Source organism: Tubulanus polymorphus, chromosome 5 (assembly GCF_964204645.1).
Source record: "Tubulanus polymorphus chromosome 5, tnTubPoly1.2, whole genome shotgun sequence".
Taxonomy (NCBI): domain Eukaryota; kingdom Metazoa; phylum Nemertea; class Palaeonemertea; order Tubulaniformes; family Tubulanidae; genus Tubulanus; species Tubulanus polymorphus.
The window spans coordinates 12424529-12431359 of NC_134029.1; positions in this window are offsets into that span (position 1 = coordinate 12424529).

The following is a 6831-nucleotide window of genomic DNA, read 5'->3' on the forward strand; positions in this document are numbered from 1 at the left end:
CTTATGGTTCTACGCCAGTTTCTATTGGTTCGATATCCATTGCTGTTGATTCCACAGTCAGAAAGAGTATCTTGAGTTTCTCTATCGCTTCTTGATGCGTATGACATTTTATTAATCTAAAAGATATCAGCGGTAACTCTAATTATCTAAATGATATACTAAATACACTTAAATATATCTAAAGGTTTCATATTTAATAGCCCTAATAACTACAAACAAGAAAATTAATTTTAGAAAATTATTTGACGCCTGCGAAAAAAATGTATAATTTCTGGGCTAAGCTAATGTGGAATTGCAAATTTGAAATCGAAGTTTTTGGAAATTTGGGGAATGATGAGATTTGGCGATTGGGTAGATGATACAGCGGGTCTTCGACTCTAGTAGTGGTTTAAATTTTTTTATTGAAAATTCTCAATAATTGATCGCGAACTTGCGACCGACTTCATTTACTTACACATTTTCATATTGACCGCTTGTAGCCGCTGATGAAATTCACGCCGGCCCTACACACATCGTAGATAGCTTCGTCATTCCACCGGCATGCCCACGTCAGGGTCTGACTTTTATATCAGACTTCCAAATCGTGTATACATCCGCCATTTAACCGAATAATCCGATTTACTTATCATTTCTATTTATGCCTGCCGCTTCTGATATAATCATACATCCTTTACTATTACAATACGTCTTCTAATGATATTCAATGCAATATAACATTTCGACGTTCAAATATAGGTCATTATATAATCACAGGAAGCCATTCTACATCTATGTCAATAATATTTTGCCGGATAGCTTGTTTGTGTACACATAGACCTGTGACGTTTTGCACATCGATTTACGGCTGTCGTTTGTAAAATGACGCTGAATGGTTAACATTGAGTAGGTTTCATAATGGTAACGTTTTATAAGGCGTCAAAAAACAGTACTTACATTTAGATTTAGAATTGTAAACTATAAACTCCTAATTGCGTTTCGAGAGAGAATATCTTAAGCGTTATGTTACAGCGCCTATTCAGTTCCAGTGCGATTTCGAAATGAACACGTCGTCGATTATGACACGTCATCTAGTTCCGGTACACCTTCTAGAATGCTGTACGCGTTTGCAATAGTATGTCTCATATGTCTCGGCGTCATAGTAACAGCTGTAACAGCTGTGAATTTATAGATTTATTCAATAGTTCATTACATTAAATGTATATAGGCTCAAATAGAATCATGTTCTAGTATAAACAGCTATGATTTAAATATGTATTATTTCAATCACACTTTACTAACACTTTTAATGTTTAAAAATCTAACTCATACAAATATGAATATTGAAATAATGTTTAAAATATATCTATATATCTATTCTATAAGAGCTCACACTTTTATATTGAATAATCTGTCAATTTAAATGTTATTCATTTATATTTTATTCATGTATATGAATATTTTAAGAGTAATAGGGGTAATGGGCTTTCAGGCTAAAGGTTGAAGGGGCGAGTGAGTAAAAAATGAAAATAACAATAATTTCCAGTTGAATTAGGAGTGTGCGCGACTAATTCAACTGGAAATTATTGTTATTTCATTTTTTTACGAGCTCGACCCTTCGACCTTTGGCCTGAAAGCCCATTACCCCTATTACTTCAATATAAAAAATCAATTGAATATAATTTTCCTGCAATAGATTTTAATAAAGATATTTCATACAGAAATGAAGTTTTAGATTCATTAATTAATTTAGAAATTCATGTTACTGAAATTAATAATTTTAATGCAAAGATGGAAAATATATTTCATGTATATTTAATTGATTTTAAAAAATTGAAAGATGAAAAACAATGGTTATTAAAATCTAATATGAAGTATTGGCAAAACCAATTAAATTTTGCTGTTTATTGTGCAACAACAGGATGTGGAATTAGTTGGAATGATCATTTGAATAATTCTAAATATGAATTAATTCAAAGTTTATTTAGATTCCATACATACTTTCAAATAAGATTAATATTAAATGAATTAGAGACCCCTTTACCAGGATCTAGATATTTTAAAGAATTAGGTAATAATATTAATTTATCAAAGTTTTATGAAATTTGTAATGAATTTAATATAGATATAAATAATTTTGATTTTAGAGCAAAACTTGGAACAATAAGATCACTTCCTTGCCCTAAAAATATTGCGGAATATTGTGCACTTCCCATGCCCATTAATAGTTATTACAATATCTATAATAATAAATTAGGTTATGGTAAAATAGAAACTAAGGATTTAGAAACATTAAATTTTAATTACCGAAATTTTATGATAATTTAAAACAAGAAAACAATAATGGTTGGGTTTATTTTATTTTAGAAAATAGTGAAGGTTTTACTAAAGCTGGTATACAAAGAATAAATCAATCAATTAGAACTTATTTGATTTGCATATTATGATCACAGGTTGAAACAAGATCCCCAATAATTGGAAATTCAAATACATCATTTGATACACAAAAACAAGTATTATTTGAAGATTCCATTTATAATGATGTAAATAGATCAATTCCAGAAAATATAGTAAGATATCAAAATTATTTAGATAAATCTCATGTAAGATTAAATTATTGTATAGGACCCAATTTATTAATTATTTCTGATGATTTAATATTAAAGATGGAAAATATAATTGGTTATAATAATCTAATTAAAACCGCAACAATGAATAATAAGTTTGGATTAAATGATATAAATAAAAAGATTATCACTGCTCCAAAATTAATGGAAGGTGAAAAAAATTAAAAAACATATTCAATCAACAGAAACTAAAACTAAGAATATTAGATTGGATAATGATTCTAAAATAAAAGATTACAATACTACAGAAAATATAAAAACTGATATTATTCAACATGAAATAATTAAAACTAAATATACCTGCAAAGCAGCGATAACAGGTTTTCTGCACAGTCTTAGAATCCTGTTCAACGGTGGATTTCGACATAGCATTTGATAATGCACAACATCAGCCATTACTAACTAAACAGGCTATTAGGAAACAGTATCAATGACAGGTCGCCCAAATGGCTCAGCAGTTATCTCTGAACGAAAACTTGTAGCCGAAATCAACGGAACGCCTCATTTTGGAATGAGTCGGTCTAACGCAAGGTAGTATCCTAAGTCGTCTTCTGTTCAATGTCCTGACAAATGACATACACAGTAATCCAAAATATACCAGACCGAGTAAATTTCCAAAACGACCTTAACACACTGTTCGACCAAAAAACTTAATGTTCCGACAAAACCACGGGGACAAAACCAAAATTATGAATTGTCGCGGGTGACAAAACCAAAATATTGAATTGTCACGGGCGACAAAACAAAAATAATGAATTGTCGCGGGCGATAAAACCAAAATAATGAATTGTAGCGGGCGATAAAACCACAATAATGAATTGTCGCGGACGTTAAAACCAAAATATTGAATTGTCGCGGCGATAAAACCAAAATAATGAATTGTCGCGGACGACAAAAACAAAATATTGAATTGTTGCGTGCGACAAAACCAGAATAATGAATTGTCGCGGGAGACAAAACCAAACTAGGGGTCCAGGGACACCATGCTCACTTGGGAAGTGGTTTCAAATGCTCTACAATCTAACAATTCCAATACTTAACGCCCTCTAGTGACCATATACAAAAACCAATGACCTTGAAACCCACCACAATCATAGAACATGTGAGCAGCTATGATTTTGTAATTGATTGTGATAACAAAATATGCCTCGTTACCAATTTAATATGGAAATACTAAGTTATTCTACTATTCAACGCCCCCTGGTGACCATATGCAAAACCCAATGGCCTTAAAACTCACCACAATCGTAGTACATGTCATGAAATACAACTTTGCAATTGATCATAGTAACAAAATATGCCTAGGTACCAATCTAATAAGGAAATACTAAGCCATTCTACTATTCAACGCCCCCTGGTGACTATATGGAATAACTAATGTCCTTAAAAACTCACCACAATCATAGACGATGTCATGATCTACAACTTTGCAATGGATCATGGTAACAAACTATGCCTAGGTACCAATCTAATAAGGAAAAACTAAGCTTTTCTACTATTCAACGCCCCGTGGTGACTATATGGAATAACTAATGTCCTTGAAAACTCACCACAATCATAGACGATGTCATGAACTACAACTTTGCAATGGATCATGGTAACAAAATATGCCTTGGTACAAATATAATATAGCAATACTAAGTTATTGTATAATTCAACGCCCCCTGATGGCCACATGCTAAAACTAATGACCTTGAAACTCACTAAAATCATAGAACACGTTATGGGCTACAACTTTCCAATTGAATATAGTAACACAATATGCTTAGGTATCAATTTAATGTGGAAAAACTTTTTCCCACCTACGAATGAGTACTGATGACACCAAGATGGCCGCCAATTGCGTCATAATTGGCTGATCAAAAATATAAATATATCCCAGGTATAAAACATCCCCCTCTAAAGAATACCCATCAGCAATTGCAATGAGAAATGGAAAACCAGTAGGAAGCTACAGGACCTAGAATTCGGGCCAAAATTGACATTTTTGGGCACTAAAAGGGTCATAGGACGGCCATCTTGAGTCAGATCGACCCAATTTTCTTATGCTGATGGGCCTTTGGTAGATTCAAATATAAACGAAAGATCAAGGTAATTGATCAAAGCGTCTTCAAAATTTCCCAAGAAAACTTCGAAAATGTTTAAAAAGTGCTGATTTTGGCAAACAACAATGATTGCCAGTCGGCCATCTTGAATCTGAAAGGGCCAGTTTTTGGGCTGACGATGTGTCTAGGGTAGATACATGTATAAACCAAATATCAAGACATTACCTTGAAGCGTCTTCAAAACTTCCAAAAATAACTGGATTCCGTCTATGGACGGACGGACGAAAAATGAACACAATAGCCCGCTGGGACTTAAGTCCCAAGTGGACTGAAAAAGAATTGTCGCGGGCGATAAAACCAAACTAATGAATTGTCGCGGGTGATAAAACCAAAATATTGAATTGTCGCGGGCGACAAAATCAAAAAAAAAATTGTCGCGGGCGACAAAAACAAAGTATAAAACCAAAATAATGAATTGTCGCGGGCGTCAAAACCAAAAACAAGAATTGTCGCAGGCGACAAAACCAAAATAATGAATTGTCACTGGAGATAAAACCAAAGTAATGAATTGTCGTGGGCGATAAAACCAAAATATTGAATTGTCGCGGGCGATAAAACCAAAATATTGAATTGTCGCGGGCGACAAAACCAAACTAATTAATTGCCGCGGGCGACAAAACCAAAATAATGAATTGTCGCGGGTGATAAAACTAAAATAATGAATTGTCTCGGGCGACAAAACCAAAATAATGAATTGTCGCGGGCGATAAAACCAAAATAATGAATTATCGCGGGCGATAAAACCAAAATATTGAATTGTCGCGGGCGATAAAAACAAAATAATGAATGTCGCGGGCGACAAAACCAAAATATTGAATTGTCGCGGGCGACAAAACCAAACTAATGAATTGTCGCGGGTGATAAAACCTAACTAATGAATTGTCGCGGGCGATAAAACAAAAATATTGAATTGTCACGGGCGATAAAACCAAAATAATGAATTGTCTCGGGCGATAAAACCAAAATAATGAATTGTCGCGGGCGACAAAACCAAAATATTGAATTGTCGCGGGCGACAAAACCAAAAAAAATTGTCGCGGGCGACAAAAACAAAGTATAAAACCAAAATAATGAATTGTCGCGGTCGTCAAAACCAAAAACAAGAATTGTCGCGGGCGACAAAACAAAAATAATGAATTGTCGCTGGAGATAAAACCAAAGTAATGAATTGTTGTGGGCGATAAAACCAAAATATTGAATTGTCGCGGGCGACAAAACCAAACTAATGAATTGTCGCAGGCGACAAAACCAAAATAATGAATTGTCGCGGGCGACAAAAGCAAAATGGTGAATTGTCCAGGCGACAAAACCAAAATGGTGAATTGTCGCGGGTGACAAAACCAAAATAATGAATTGTCGCGGGCGATAAAACCAAAATAATGAATCGTCGCGGGCGACAAAACCAAAAAAAAAATTGTCGCGGGCGACAAAAACAAAATATAAAACCAAAATAATGAATTGTCGCGGGCGACAAAACCAAAAGAAGAATTGTCGCGGGCGACAAAACCAAAATAATGAATTGTCGCTGGAGATAAAACCAAAGCAATGAATTGTTGTGGGCGATAAACCAAAATATTGAATTGTCGCGGGCGACAAAACCAAACTAATGAATTGTCGCGGGCGATAAAACCAAAATAATGAATTATCGCGGGCGACAAAACCAAAATATTGAATTGTCGCGGGCAACAAAACCAAAAAAAAATTGTCGCGGCGACAAAACCAAAATAATGAATTGTCGCAGCCGACAAAACCAAAATGGTGAATTGTCCAGGCAACAAAACCAAAATGGTGAATTGTGGCGGGCGAAAAACCAAAATAATGAATTATCGCGGGCGATAAAACCAAAATAATGAATTGTCGCGGGCGACAAAATCAAAATCATTGTTTTCTCGCGTTATTTTAGTTTTGTCGTTTTGTCGTAATGTCGCCCTCATTTGCATATTCGTGTTTTTTTTAAATCTTATCAGCCACCATACTAAAGCCTTAAGGTCGTGTAAAACTCGATAAACACTTCAAGCGACACAGCGAACGATCTCCTTTCCCCCACAGCGAACGCTTACTCCGAATGTCAAGTGTGAGTCCAGCATACGGATACGAGTGTGTTTTATACTTGTATTTAGTAA